The sequence below is a fragment of the Leopardus geoffroyi genome, chromosome C1 (genome assembly GCF_018350155.1).
Source record: "Leopardus geoffroyi isolate Oge1 chromosome C1, O.geoffroyi_Oge1_pat1.0, whole genome shotgun sequence".
NCBI lineage: Eukaryota > Metazoa > Chordata > Mammalia > Carnivora > Felidae > Leopardus > Leopardus geoffroyi.
In genome coordinates, this window is record NC_059328.1 from 20,915,924 (window position 1) to 20,931,395 (window position 15,472).

Genomic DNA, 15,472 nt, shown 5'->3' on the forward strand with positions numbered 1-15,472 from the left:
CAGCCCATTCTCCGGGTGTTCCCGGCTCAAGATCAGCTGTTTGGAGACAGCCTGCCTAAAATATGCCCATTATCTGCAAATCATAGAATTCTAGAGTCTGAAGCATTTATGAGATCCTGTCTGGATCCTTCATTTTGCTTGTGAGCAAACCATGGCTGTGGGGGACCCACTTCTTTCAACTAACAGGGATGGAAATGTGTGAGCTGGGCACGCCAAAATGTGCCACCTTGCCTGCAAGATGCCTGCCTGCTTTAGTGGAAGGATGGACAGGGTGAAGACAGCAGAGACAGGTGGGGGTCAGGGAGCCCTCTAGGGAGATGGCATTTGGGCAGAGCACTGAACAACAAGTGGGGAATTGCCACACGGAGGGGTGTAGATCAAGCCTCTCCAGGCAGAGGAAACCAGCAGGAGAGGCACGGAAAGATGGAAGAATGGAAGGATGGAAGAACGTGGGGATGGTCGGTAGGGGGAGGAGGGAATCAGAAAGGCAGAGGCCAGATCCCACCCCGTAAGCTTTGCTGGGGAATTTGAAAGTTTCAAATTACTGGGGGCCACTGAAACCGTTTTTTTCTCTTTAAAAAAGAAAGAAAAGAGGGAAAGAAGGAAAGGCAGGCAAGTCAAGGCAAGAGAAGGAAGGGAGGGAGAGAGGGAGGGAAAGAAAGGAAGGAAGGAAGAAAAGAAGGGAGGGAGAGAGAGGAAAAGGGAAGGGAAGGGAAACAGGGCTCAGGGAGAAGGTCATGAAAAACCAGAGGGTCCACCTTTTATGTTTCCAAGTGGCAGCGGGAAGGGCACGCCAAGCAGAGGCAGCTGCAGGAGCAAAGGGGGTGGGTGAATGAAAGTCCCCCAGCGTATGATAGAGGGCGGGGGTGGGAAGGCTCTGAGTTTGGACGACCTCTGTCTCCGTGGCATAAAATCATCGCCTGTTCCTCTGGGGAAATTGGATTGGGAGGCAACCACCCCTGAACGCGGGCCCAGGTGCAGCTCTGGAGTCGGCCGGCAGGCGGGGCCCTGCTCCCATTCTTGAGCCACTGTGGTTGTCCTGTGACCTCCCAGGGCTGTGGGGCTGGGAGCTGAGGGGAAGAGGAAGGAAACCCATCTGGCTCATTGTCCCGCACCCTGCTGGCACTTTGTGCATGTTATTCCCCTTAAATTGCCCAACATCCCTGAGAGGAGGTCGGTGGTGCCCCATGTCACAGCTGGGGGACCTCGAGGCTCAGGGAGAGTACACAGACCAAGGTCACATGGCTGGCAAGTGGTAGAGCAGGGATTCAAATCTGGGCCTGATGTTTTGGACTATGAACGGCAAAAGAAAGCCCCTGATTGCTGCCCTGCTTGTGCCTAGGGTCTGTGAGAGACTGGGGCTTGGTCCGTTTCTGATTTGTCTCCCTCTCGATTTCCTACCGTGGCTGGGGTGCGAGGGGGCAAGAGCACCTGGCCCCGGGGTCCCAAATAGACCAGGTTGGGCCATGCGCGCTGACAAAATCCAAGGGCAGAGAAGAGAGTGGCGGTGACACGAGAAAGGAGAAAGGAATTTATTTCCGCGAGGCCAGCACTGGGAAGACAGCAGACGAGTGTCCCAAGACTGTCTCCAAAGTGCTGAAGACACTTCCAGGTTCACATAAGGCAAATGAGGGGCAGAGATCTGGTGGGGGGGGGGGGGGGGGGCAGGTGAGCAGTCAAGTTCTGGTTGCTTGAGGCGGTAGTTTCTGTTCCCATCAGGGGATGCTTTGCCTGCCGGGCCTTTTGCCAGAGCTAAGAGGTAAGCTGGAAAGAACTTAATCACTTAGAAAGTTTGAGGTCAAGACAGAGATAGCTGAAGAGGACTTTCACTCCCCTGTCTCCATCTCCGGCGCCCTTTGCGGCCTGTGGCGGGCTATCTCCACACCATAGGCCAGGGTGACCAAAGCACAAACCCTACTGTACCATCAGCTGGGACAAGGTTACTAACAAGAAGTGCAAGGAGCTCTCTGGAGAGAGCTGACGACCAGGTCTCCCAGCCTGCCTGCCTCGGCCGCCACCCGCCATCGCCACCCGCCTTCCTTCGCCAGCCAGGCCGCCACCCAGGCACTGGAGCCTGTGTCCCCTTCCCGCAGTTCTGCCCTCCTACTGATGGCCAAGCCCACCCTCTCCCGGGACCATTCCCAGCAGCGTGAAAGGTCAGACCGCTCCACCTTGATTCCACTTCCCCACCAGCCACCTCAGCTTCCTCCTATTTCTCTGCCTCACTTTGCACCCCAGCCCCCGGAAAGAATGGTCTCATCTTGCTGTCTCAGGTTCCTCTCTACTACTTACCCTTGCATCCACTCCAGTCAGGCTTTTGCCCCAATTAGAGGCTCCATTAGAACCTCACCTGCTGGTACCCTGGTTAGCCATGTCACGTTCCCTGCTCTGCTCAGAATGCTCCAGAGGCCCCTCATTTCCTCCAGAGTAAAGAGCCAGGCTTTAAAAAAATTTTTTTTTACACTTACTCATTTTTGAGAGACAGAGCACAAGTGGGAGAGGTGCAGAGAGAGAGGGAGACACAGAATCGGAAGCAGGCTCCAGGCCCCGAGCTGTCAGCACAGAGCCCGACGTGGGGCTCGAACTCACAAACCGCGAGATCATGACCTGAGCTGAAGTTGGACGCTTAACCGACTGAGCCACCCAGGCGCCCCAAGAGCCAGTCTTTGCCAGTCTGGCCCTGCTCTGCACCCCCTCCTATTACTTCTCTTCTTCCCACCTCTCTCCCCTTGCTCACTCAACTGGTCCCCCAACCCTGCCTGCGTGGCTAGGACTCTGCCCCAGATGTCAGCATGGCCCCCTCCCTCACTGCCTTCAAGTGGAGAAAGAGGAAAGCAGCCCCGGCCTCCAGCAGCCAGCCTAATACAGCCGGACCTTGGTGTTCTCCTGTCGAACAGAAACCATTTCACAGGACGTCAACATCAGACAAGGCCACTCTGTGTCGGTGATGAACACAACAGGACCACTCTGTAATCGTGTCTGAACGCAGAACATGAACATTGTCCAAACCACAAATAGGACCAACCATCGCTGTTATGACTTGTGGCCCCGAAACGTATGTCCACCAGAAACCTCAGAATGTGACCTTATTTGGGAAAAGAGTCTTTGCAGATGTAATTAAAGGAGAAGGTAAGGATCTTGAGATGAGTTCATCCTGGATTAGAATGGGCCCTAAATCCAATGACGAATGTCCTTAGTAAGGAGGAGGCAGAGACAGGGGGAGGCATGTGAATGGAGGGAGACATTGAAACAATGGGTCTACAAGCCAAGGACGGCCAGCAGCCCCCAGCAGCCAGGAGAGAGGCATGGAGCAGGTTCTCCCACAGACCCTCCGGAAGGAATCGATCCTGCGGACATCTTGATATCAACCTTCCTGCCTCCAGCCTACAGAGCCGTGAAAGAATACATCTGTGCTGCTATAAGCCACTAAGTCTGGTGATTTGTTGTGGCAAACCTAGGGAACAGACGCGATCCTGCACGCCGGCTAATACGAGAGACTGTTGCTTCTTACTAAAGACAGCCGTAGCCTTGGTCTGGTCTGTCCTCCTTGTAGATACAATTTATTAAGATCCCTAGTCGTGGAACTGGCCTGGCTTCTGGAAAGCATCCAATCTAGGGTCAAGCCCTGCTTCCATCAGCCCTCCCAAACTCCCTAACCCGAACTTAAATCCTGCAAGTCCTTCCTAATACCCCCTCACTGAGTCACCCACAGTCCCTGTGGAGCGTGCCGTCCGTCACTACTGAGTCGTAAACCCAACTTGCTGACCGCCCTGTGTTCCTGGCAGTCTTTGGCTGGAAGACAAAGTCTTCACCCAAAGGCCACCCTCTCCAGTGACAATTGCAGCCTGGCCACCTCTCTTTCTCCTGCCTTCTCCCCTCCCTCCATTTCCCTATGGCCTTCTCCACCTTCTCCCACACTAGGTCATTTACGTGCTTTTCTCTGTACTGTTTATGGTCTGTCTTCCCCACCCCATCTGAACATGAGCTCCACAAGGAGCAGGGAACGTTGTCTGTTTTGTTTCCGGATGTGTCCCAAGTGGCGAGAACCTAGCCCATTGTAGGCACTCAGTAAATATTTGTTGATTGAGCGCATCAGTGCTGGGACAGGAGCAAGCCCAGGTAACTCCTAACCAGTTTGGCATCAGGAAGGCTTCCCTGGAAGGGAAAGGATCAGGGCTGGGATCAGATGGATATCCAGAGTTGATCCAGGCATGAGACTGGGGAAAGTCTTTGGGGCATGTACAAAAAGGCTGGGGAAGCGAAGGGGTTAAGACTGGGGGAGGGGGCGCCTGGGTGGCTCAGTCGGTTAAGCATCTGACTCTCGGTTTCCGGTCACGGTCTCGCCATCTTGTGGGTTCGAGCCCTGCGTCAGGCTCTGCGCTGGCAGTGTGAAGCTTGCTTGGGATTCTCTCTCTCTCTCTCTCTCTCTCTCTTTCTCTCTGCCCTTCCCCTAGTTATGCTGTCTCTCGAGGCTGGACAGTTGTCAGGGGCCAGGACCTGAGGAGCCAGGACATCAAGTGGTGGGCGGACAGTGCTGTGGAACAGGTGATGCTGGAGGTGGGAAGGCCAAGGGCAAGGCTGTCGGGGTGAGTGGCCTGGGTCAGTGGCTGCTGGAGAGAAGGGGCAGAGTCCAGGGACAAGGAAGAAAGCCCAAGGTGAATCCTGGGTCTCTGGTCTGGGCATCTGGGGGCATCAGAGGTGCCATTCACTGCAGGAGGAGTGGTTTACGGGGAAAGTGCTGAGTTCAAGGCACTGCATGCCATAGAACCTCAAGGGACGTGTCAAGGGCGCAGTGGTATGCACACCTGGAGCTCCAGGGCCGCTGGAGACACAGGCTTCGAAGATGGACACCGAAGCCTTGCAGAGAGGGGGATCCTGAAGACTTCTACCTGAGAAGCCATAATGGGAAGGGCTTCAGGGAAGAGGTGGGGGAGGCCCACTTCTCTCCACCCCCCTCCTCTCTCTCTGGGGCCTCTAGGGCTTGCGTTGGCCCCAGAGTCCCAGTGGCTGGAATCACTTACTGGGACAGAGGTCTCCTGTCTCTGCTAACAAATAATTCACTGCTCCAAGCTTCTTTTGAAAGCAGAAGGGGAGCCCCTACGCTGCCCCAGCACAGACAGAAGCCATAAGACCCACTGAGGAACCGACGCCCCACCTGGAGGTGGAGAGGGTAGTCTGGCCCTGGGACTCAGGCCCCATTATTCTGGAAAGCTTATTACTGGGGCTGAAGTGGGCGGTCACCAAAGTCCAGGCACGATGCCACCCTCAACCGTTCACAGGCAGCGGGGTTGGGGGTGAGCCTGGCATAGGCTGGCACACTCAGCCCCTGTCCCAATGGCCCCAGCCACCTGCCTCACAGACTTTGACCACAGTCAAAGCGGCCCTGCCCAGATGGGAGGGGTGGGGTCCTAACCTAGAGCCCACGGGCTCCCTCCCTCACTCTCCATTCTGCCTCCTAACTGCCCCTCCGCCCTGCCCGCCAGCCCAGGTGGGGTTTCCCTCTCCTCTGAGCGCAGAGCAGCCTCCTAAGTGCCCCTCCCCACCCTCCCCACCATCTTGGACACTTCCACCGGAACCTTGCTGTAGTGCAATTCAGTCCATCAGGGACTCATCTGCAAAACCTTTGGGTTAAAGGACAAACTCCTCCCTGGGGCCTCTCAGGGCCTCTTCCTACCAGAAACTTCTTCCAGTTCCTCAGAATGCGTCCTCCCTGCCACCCTCCCCCCTCTGTCTTCCACTCTCCCTCAGCTCACCCCATCACTTCCTCTGGGCAGCCTTTCCTGGTCCCCAGGCTGCGGAAGGTTCCCCTTGAGTGACTCTCACCCACTGGGTTTTCCCCACCTGGGAGCCGGAGGGCAGAGACTGTGGGCTGTGGGCCACATTTACCGGTTTCCCAGCAAACCCACAGGCTGCCAGAAACAGGGACGGTGGCCTCAAGTTGAAATGCATTGTGGAGTTCTCTCCCCTCCCTCCCCTCCCTGGATCCTTGGCTCTTGCCCCACAGGGTGAGCAGATGTTGGTATCCTCCTTCCCAGCTAGAAGGAGCTGCCGGAGGCTGTGTCCTTTTGCCAGCATCCCTAGGCCTCCCAGTGGTGCTGGGAGAAGTCACCAAACTGAGGTCACATTTCCACGACTCCCCAACCTTTGGGGAGGTAAGGGAACAAGGAGGCAGGGCACCCGTTCCAGTGGGACTGCACGAGAGAAGCTGAAGAAGAGAACTTGCCCCAGGGCTCCCTGCTCTGAGTAGCACGGAGGGGTGGTTCGAACCTGGGACCCTGGTTCAATCTTCCTGACTGCAGGACTTTGGGCACACTGCTTCATCTTTCTAGGTGGCAGTTTTCCCATCTGTAAAATGGAAAGAGCGAGATAACCTACACCCCAGGGTATTGCAAACTCAACAAAACAATGCACAGAAAGCACTTGGCACAGTGCCTGCCCGTGGGGAGCCAAGTTCCCCTTCCTGGGCCTTCCCATGGCCTCCATGTACATGCAAATTCAAGTTCGTGCATGGCCCTGGCTGGCTGGGGCAGACCCAGCAGAGGGGACAGAGGACAACAAGGCAGAGGGCCGCTCAAGGGCTGTGGGGCAGGGCCCTGGGACTGAAGAAGAGGGAGAAATCCAAACGCGAGGGGGAGGGCTCTCGAAACTACTCCAGTCCCTCTTCATTGCAGCTGGAGAAACTGAGGCTGAGAGGAGGCAGCAGCTGTTGCTGTTGCCAGAGTATTCCTCAGAATCAGGTTTGGTAGCACAGCTGAAAGCAAGCTTTGCACCTCTTTGGAAGCCAGGTCCGTGAACTTTCCTAAAAATCTCCTAGAATATAGAACAGAAGGGCAGGAGATGAAGAATTGGTCCAGAAGATACAACGTATATTTAAAGGAGCTCACAAAAGAAAGAAAAACAGAAAACAAACAAAGAGAAAGGCAAGGATGTTTCTAGAACTGAGGGGTGTGAGTTTCCATGTTAAAAAGAACCACAGGTCCCCCAAATAAATAATCCAGTGAAGAAATGGGCAAAAGAGGTGAATACACACTTTTCCGAAGAAGACATCCAGATGGTCAAGAGACACATGAAAAGATGCTCGACATCGCTCATCATCAGGGAAATACAAATCAAAACAATGAGATACCACCTCACACCGTCAGAGTGGATCAAATTAACAACTCGGGCAACAACAGATGCTGGCGAAGATACAGAGAAGGAAGAACCCTTTTGCACGGCTGGTGGGAATGCCCACTGGTGCGGCTGCCTGGAAAACGGTATGGAGGTTCCTCAAAAAATTAAAAACAGAACCACCCTGTGACCCAGCAACTGCACTACTAGGAATTTATCCAAGGGATACAGCAGCGCTGATTTGAAGGAGCACGTGCACCTCAATAGCCATAGTATGGAAAGAGCCCAAATGTCCATCAACTGATGAGCGGATAAAGATGTGGTGTATATATACAATGGAATATTCACTCGGCGATCAAAAAGAATGAAATCTTGTTATTTGCCGTGACGTGGATAGAACTAGAATGTATTATGCTAAGTGAAATAAGTCAAAGACAGATCATATGATTTCACTCATATGTGGAATTTAAGACGCAAAACAGATGAACACGGGGGAAGGGAAGCAAAAATAAGATAAAAACAGAGAGAGAGACAAACCATGAAAGACTCTTTTTTTAAAAAAAATGTTTATTTTTGAGAGAGAGAGAGAGAGAGAGAGCGTAGGGGAGGGGCAGAGAGAGAGGGAGACACAGAATCCAAAGCAGGCTCCAGGCTCTGAGCCGGCAGCACAGAGCCCTACGTGGGCCTCGAACCCATGAGCTGTGAGATCATGACCTGAGCCGGAAGTCGGACATTCAACCAACTAAGCCACCCAGGCACCCCCATAAGAGACTCTTAAATACAGAGAACAAACTGGCGGGGGTGTGAGGTGGGGGGATGAGGTAAATGGGCAATGGGCGCTAAGGAGGGCACTCGTTGGGATGAGCACTGGGCGTTAAACGTAAGTGATGAAATCACTAAATTCTATTCCTGAAATCATTATTACATTATGTGTTAACTACCTTGAGTTCAGATTTTTAAAAAAAATTACAAAAAAAAAGAAGAAGAAGAACCATAGGTGGCCAGAAGCAAGGAGACCCACAGATGGCGAGCATGTGAAATGTCTGAGCATCAGGGACTGAGAGAAGGCTCCCAGCTGCACACACAAAGCATCCGGAAGTAGAATGACTTTGGACCTGCCAACAGCAAAAACAGGGTACCACAAGAGCACGGAGCCACGCTTCCATATTTGCGGGGAACATTGCTTACAACTGCACCACAACACCAGTCAGATCATCGTTCAAGAATAAACCATGAACACGGGCGCACAAACACCTATTTGAGTCCCTGCTTTCAATTCTTTCGGATACATACCTGCAAGTGGGGTTGCGGGATCATACGGTAACTCTAGTTTAATATTTTGAGAAAGAGGTGACTTTCCATTTAACCTCTGCTGAAAGGAGACGGCAGACTCAGCTGCTCTCCCCAAACCCGCAAGTTACGCAGAAGGTCTTGTGGGGTTTGGAAGGCGCAAAGCCTGCCCCCTGCCCCCAGACTGAGCCCACTTCCTTCCCTCTGCTCGCCAGTCCCACAGGTGCTACAGTCCCTTCCCAGAGAGGACAGAAGCCTCTGACATACTGAGCAGGTGGTTTGCCTCCATCCGGTCCCAGTTAGGAAATACCGGGGCAAAAAGCTCTCTGGGCTCAAACCCACTTCCCCAGAGGAGTGGTCGATGGTTTCACTTTCTGGTCTGTTCCTTCCCCAGCTTTCCCCCAGCTTGGGACCTGGCCAGTTCCCAGGCCTGAGGAACTCCTGCCTGGGCATTGCTCAGCTCCCTTCTCCTCTCCTCCCTTCCCCCTCTCCCTTCTAGCCTCTTCTTTACCTCCCCTCTCCTCTATTTTCTCTCCTCTCCTCCCCCTCCTCCTCCCTTCGTCCTCTCCTCTCCCTCCTCCTCCTTTTCTCTCCACCCCTCATCCCTCCCACCTTTCCCACCCCCTGCCCCTCCTTACCTTCCTTCCCACCCTGGAGGTTGTGAAACTTCCTTTGCCCCCTGCTTCATAAGGTCAAGAAGACAAGGCTTGAAGTATACTTTTTCATCACACCTGAGTATGACTCAACCCTTCAAAGCTTCACAACCAGCCGCCGCTCTCCTCATTGAGGATATACGGATATCGAATATCTTTTTCTGGAAGTGACTCCCCCACCCTTGTGGAAATCTGCAAAAGGGGGGGCCTCCCCCCCAGGTGGGCCTCCACAGTGGTCTCAGGGAATCCTTGGCAGGGAGCTGTTCATATTATCCTTATAAACCAAGCTCTAGAAATTCTAGGAAACATGGGGCGCCTGGGTGGCTCAGTTGGTTTAGCATCTCTTGGTTTCAGCTCAGGCGCTCTGTGCTGACAGGGTTCTCTCTCTCCCTCTCTCTCTCTCTGCCCCTCCCTAGCTCACTCTCCCTGTCTCTCAAAACAAATTAAAAAACTTAAAAATTTTTTGTTTTAAATCTAGAAAACAGGGAAAAGACGACAGATTGCCCTTCAAGTCCCTGGGGTTCCCAGTGCCGTGAGCGGTTCTGGTTTCATCTGTGAGTTTTGGGCTCTTGTCTCCGCTGAGCCACTGGAGCATGACCGCTTCGGAGCCTACGGGTGGCTGTGTATCTGTGCAGGTGGGTGCCCTTGACGCCTTGGGGCTTGTGAGAGGGCCACCTCAGAGCAGCCATCGGGCCCATAGCACCAAATGCCTCCCGACTGCTGGCTTGTTTTCCACCAGCCCCCCCTTGGCCAACGTGCAAGGCTGGTAGGCAGGAGGGGACAGCAGGATGTTGTAACAACCCCCGCCCGGTGCTGCATTCCCCTCCTGCCCCTGTATAGGGCCGAGTGGTACCAAGTCCAAGGGTGTCTGGTGCCAGCACGGCCGACAGGGCCCAGCCCCCCCACCCCCAGTCACCCTCAATTTCCCTGCTACGGTGACCACACTATCGTCACTATCTATGGCTGTCAGATGCAGAAAACTGTGAGAGACTTGTGGCAGAAATGAGGAACTCCGGTTTCTGGGGGGTGGCAGGCCCCTCCTCAGGCCTCCTCCCCACGACTTCTCACCCCCCTGCCTCTCCCACCTCTCCCCACCACACTCCTGAGGAGTCAGAGACTGGGCTGGAGCTCCCAGGCTGGGAAAGTGCAAAGAGCTGGGGCCATGGCTCCCGCAGGCCTGGTTTCCAATTCTGGTTCCTCCGTTTGTATGTTGAGTGACAGCAAGAAGGACAGTTCCCCACTTAGACTCTCATTTACCTTGTGGCTCAGTTGGTTAATCACCCAACTTCGGCTCAGGTCATGATCTCATGCTTCATGGGTTCGTGCCCCCCATTGGGTCTGTGCTGACAGCTCAGAGCCTGGAGCCTGCTTTGGATCCTGTGTCTCCCTCTCTCTCTGCCCCTCCCCTGCTCACGCTCTGTCTCTCAAAAATAAATTAAAACAAAAAAATTTTTTTAATTAAAACAAAAAAAAGGAATCTCATTTTCCTAATCTGGAAAGCAGATTATCAAGAGAAGTAAATGAGATATGAGATCCCTGATAAATTTCAGGGGCACAGGAAGCCCTCAGGAAGCAATCATAGTAACAGATATTGAGCACTTGACATGTGCCATGTGCCCATCACACTATCATTTCCACCAACATCTTGCCCCTGCCAGTGCCTATGGTACAGAGGGGACCGAGGCTCAGAGAGGTTAAGGAATTAGCCCAAGGTCACACAGCTATGAAGAGGTGGAGCCAGGCTTTGAGCCCAGCTCTGTTTGCAAAGCCCATCTTTTCATTCTTCATCCTCTGATGCATTTCTAGGCCAAACTGGGCTGAGCAAAAATTTGTCAGACCTGCTTTGTCTGGTGAAATACTCGGGGAAGAGATGAAAAACTGCCACTTTCTCTGGCCTGCAGCAGAAACCCAGCAGGAGGGGGTTAAAATCCCAGCTTTCCCCCAGGGTGCCTGGCTGGTTCAGTGGAAGAGCACACAACTCTTGATCTCAAGGTTGTGAGTCTGAGCCCCACGTTGGGTGTAGAGATTACTTCAATGAATCGATAAAAACTCAAAAAAAAAAAAAAAATCCTAACTTCCCCACTTTCTCATTGCCTGATCTCAGGCAGTGCTTTTCTGAGCCTCAGTTTCCTGACCTGTGAAGTGGGAATGTTTGTCTTGCTTGCTTGTAGGGAGGATTAAGCGAGCCTATGTTTGCACTGAGCCTGCTCAGGGTGGGTGCCCACAGGATCACACCTGCCAGTGTTTCTGGAAACATAGACATGCCCCCTCTGTCCCATCTCCTCTGCTTAGCATACCCTCCCCCTGGGCCCATGACCCCTGGGCCCTTGCATACCTCTGTGTGCCACTCCTCTCAGCCCTTGCAAGGGTCCTTCTCTCTTTTCTTATTGGGTCCATTGGAGGCTCGGCAACCTTTCAACATGACTGAGACCCACCCTCAGAGGCTGTAAACACAAGCGTACCATTCGACTCAGAAATTCCACTTCAGGGATCTTTCTCAAGGAGACATTTTCCACGCATTCGTTCAGTGAGTCATTAGCCATAGTGATTTATTGAGCACCTACTGTTTGCCAGGCCCTGTGATATGCTGGGGTTACAATGGGGAGCAAAGTCGACTGGTACTCCAACCTCTGACCACTAGAAGTCAACTGTCTTTCTTTAAAACAAACAAACAAACAAAAACAAGTTCTAGATTTAAAAAGAAATTTTATTTAAAGTGGGTTCCACACCCAATGTGGGGCTCGAACTCATGACCCCAAGATTAAGAGTCACATGCTTTACCAGTTGAACCAACCTGAGTGCTCCAAGAAGCCAACTGTCTAATTGCTGAGACTTTAAAGGAGACTTTAAACAATTACACAGATAAATATATAATGAAAATTGGAATGGCAAGGCAGTGTTTCAACACGTTGGTTGCAGTAGGCTTTTGCCCCCTAATTTGGTAAGTCCACATCCGCGCCCAGGAAACTGGAAAAAGACAAAGGCAAAGTGAAAGGGGGGATTTTAAAAGTTTCTGTGGAGCAGTATCCCTCAGGAGCTTCCCCTTGAAGGTCACGGCTGAACCTGACTTCAGCCGGTCATGGGATGGGCAGCAGTGTCTGGAAACGTTGATGCAAAGAAAGAAAAAGACAAACAGAAATAACAGACAACCCAGTGGCGAGGAGTCCCCTGTGACCAGATCGTGGGTTCTAAAAGCCCTTCTCCAATAAAAGGAACCCTTTCAGGAAAAGCGAAAATGGCTGCCTGCAGGGCTGAGGCAGAAAAAAGATAAGATGGGCCTCCAGGCATTTTGTAGACAGGCAGAGGGACCCAGGAGCCATCCCGATGACACTCCCAAAGCAGGAATAATTTGGGCAACAAAATAATGTAGATTAGATTATAAGTCAAAGTATAAATATCCATGGGTCCATACTGACATACATAATTGAATAATTAATTAATTGGGGTGAAGGGACATATCTTTCTTACAGAGGAATCCCAAGTCATTTATTTGGATGTTCCTTGCTCTGGGAAGTGGGGCTTTGCTCCCCCTGAGGGAGGGCTGCACTTGGTTTAGCGACATGTTTCCAAAGAACAGAGTATGGAGAGGGGAAAATAGCAACTTTATAGTGGAGAAACCTGGAAACACCGCCTTCACTAAGCCATTGAGGTTAACATCACAGTGAAAAGTCCTGTGGCTTGTCATGTGTCCCCACCCCCCAGAGGCTGTGATGAGAAGAGTTTTTCACCTTGATAGTATCCTCCCCACAAACCCATAACCCCAGTCTAGTCATGAGGAAAACATCAGGAAAAAAAAAAAAAAAAAAAAAAACCAAAAAACTGAGGGACAGGGGCGCCTGAGTGGCTCAGTCGGTTAAGCGTCCGACTTCGGCTCAGGTCATGATCTCACAGCTCGTGAGTTCGAGCCCCGCGTCGGGCTCTGTGCTGACAGCTCAGAGCCTGGAGCCTGTTTCCGATTCTGTGTCTCCCTCTCTCTGACCCTCCCCTGTTCATGCTCTGTCTCTCTCTGTCTCAAAAACAAATAAACGTTAAAAAAAACAAAACAAAACAACTGAGGGACATTCGACAAAATACTCCACCAGTTCTCCTCAAGACTGACAAGGTTACAAGAACAACAAGGAAAGGTTGAGAAAGTGTCACAGACAGGAGACACGGTGATTAAGTGCGATACGGAATCCTGGATGCGTTTCTGGAACAGAAAGAAGACATTGGAGGAAAGGCAGATAAAATCCAAATGCAGCCTACAATTTTGTTAACATTAATGTGGTAATCGTGGTTTCTTAGTTTTGACAGATGCACCTTGGTGATGTGAAGTGGTAACATTAGGGGAATTTAAAACTGGCTGAGGGAAACGTTGAAAAAAAAAATTAAAAAAAAAAAAAATAGGGGCGCCTGGGTGGCGCAGTCGGTTAAGCGTCCGACTTCAGCCAGGTCACAATCTCGCGGTCCGTGAGTTCGAGCCCCTGTTTCCGATTCTGTGTCTCCCTCTCTCTCTGCCCCTCCCCCGTTCATGCTCTGTCTCTCTCTGTCCCAAAAATAAATAAACGTTGAAAAAAAAAATTTTTTTTTTAAAAATAAAACTGGCTGAGGGATATATGGGAAATCTATTTTTTTTCAACTTTAGTGTAAATTACAAAAATTTTTTTAAAAACCTGCACGCAAACAATAGGGTAGAAATACAGCAAAGGGTTAATACCAAGTATATTTGGATAGTGGGAAAGAATGTCCTCTTTTTAATTTGTAAAATGTCTTTAATTAGGGTTTATTCCTTGTATTGTATTTGTTTATTTTGAAGTTTTATTTATTTAAGTGATCTCTACACCCTACATGGGGCTCCAGCTCACCACCCAGAGACCAAGAGTCACAAGCTCCTCCGACTGAGCCAGCCAAATGCCCCTACACCTTTTATTTTAAACTGTTATTATTTCTTTTTTCTTTCTCTTTCTCTTTTTCTTTTAATTTTTTAAATTTTATTTGTTTTTGAGAGAGAGAAAGTGCGAGCAGGGGAGGGGCAGAGAGAGAGAGAGAGAGACACTGAATCCGAAGCAGGCCCTGGGCTCTGAGCTGTCAGCACAGACTGAGCCCCCAGAGGGAGGCCTCAATTTCCCTCTTTTTAAAATTTATTTATTTATATTTGAGACAGGGCGAAAGTGAGTGGGGGAGGGGCAGAGAGAGAGAGAGAGAGAGAAGGAGAAAGAGAGAATCCCAAGCAGGCTCTGTGCTCTCAGCCTAGAGCCGGTTGCCTGGGGAACTCACAAAGTGAATTCATGACCTAAGATGAAATCAAGAGTCACATGCTTAACCCACTGAACCACCCTGGCGCCCCATAAACTTTTATTATTTCTTATTAGAAGTCTGCTATTTTATAGCAACAAAAAGTGAAATAAAGTCTAGTTTGCTCTCCAGTTTAAGCACACACACACATGCACACAAAGTATTTTGCGCAGTATCTAAATGATCTCATTTAACCTGTACCACCAGCTAAGAAAAGATTCTTTCCTTTATTTTACAGATGAGGAAACTGAAACTCAGAAGCCGGTGATTTGCTTAAAGTTATATATACCAAGCAAGTGGGCTCTCTCCTAAGCAGATTTCTCTCTGGCCCAAGGAAGAATTTTTTTTTTTTTTAACATTTATTTATCTTTGAGAGACAGAGACAGAGTGCAAGTGGGGGAGGGGCAGAAAGAGAGGGAGACACAGAATCCGAGTAGGCTGCAGGCTCTGATGCGGGGCTCGAACCCATGAACCGTGAGATCATGACCTGAGCTGAAGTCAGACGCTCAACCAATTGAGCTACCCAGGCGCCTCTCAAAGAAGAATTTTTAACTGTAATGTTAGGGGGGATATGAGTGCCTTGGAAAGGTGGTGAGTTCCCCACCAGTGAAGGGACCGTGAGTGTCCCCGACAGGAGTCCAGGGAAACTGACACTGTATCTTTCTCCTTAGACCCAAAGGGCAGGGCTGCGCCTCTCCTGAGAAACCCAGAACTGGGGCGCCTGGGTGGCTCAGTCGGTTAAGCAACTGACTGGCTCTGGTCATGATCTCAGGGTTCGTGAGTTCAAGCCCCACATCAGTCTCTGTGCTGACAGCTCGGAGCCTGGAGCCTGCTTCAGATGCTATGTCTCCTTCTCTCTGCCCCTCCTCCACTTGTGCTCTCTTTCTCTCTCAAAAATAAATAAAATGTAAGAAAAAATTTTTAAAAAAAAGGAAAAAAAGAAACCCAGAACTGCAGCAGGCCGGCCACATTTCCTCCTTCTAACTGGGAGGGCGGCGCGGGTTGGGGGGGCGGGGGCGTCGGGGGCTTCTCCATCTTCATCATCTCCCCCCTCCCCCCCACCGTGGGATACATCACAGACAACGGGGCGGGGGGATGGGGAAGTGGGGCGTGGGAAGCAGCTGTCCTTTAGTCGGAGCCTCCAG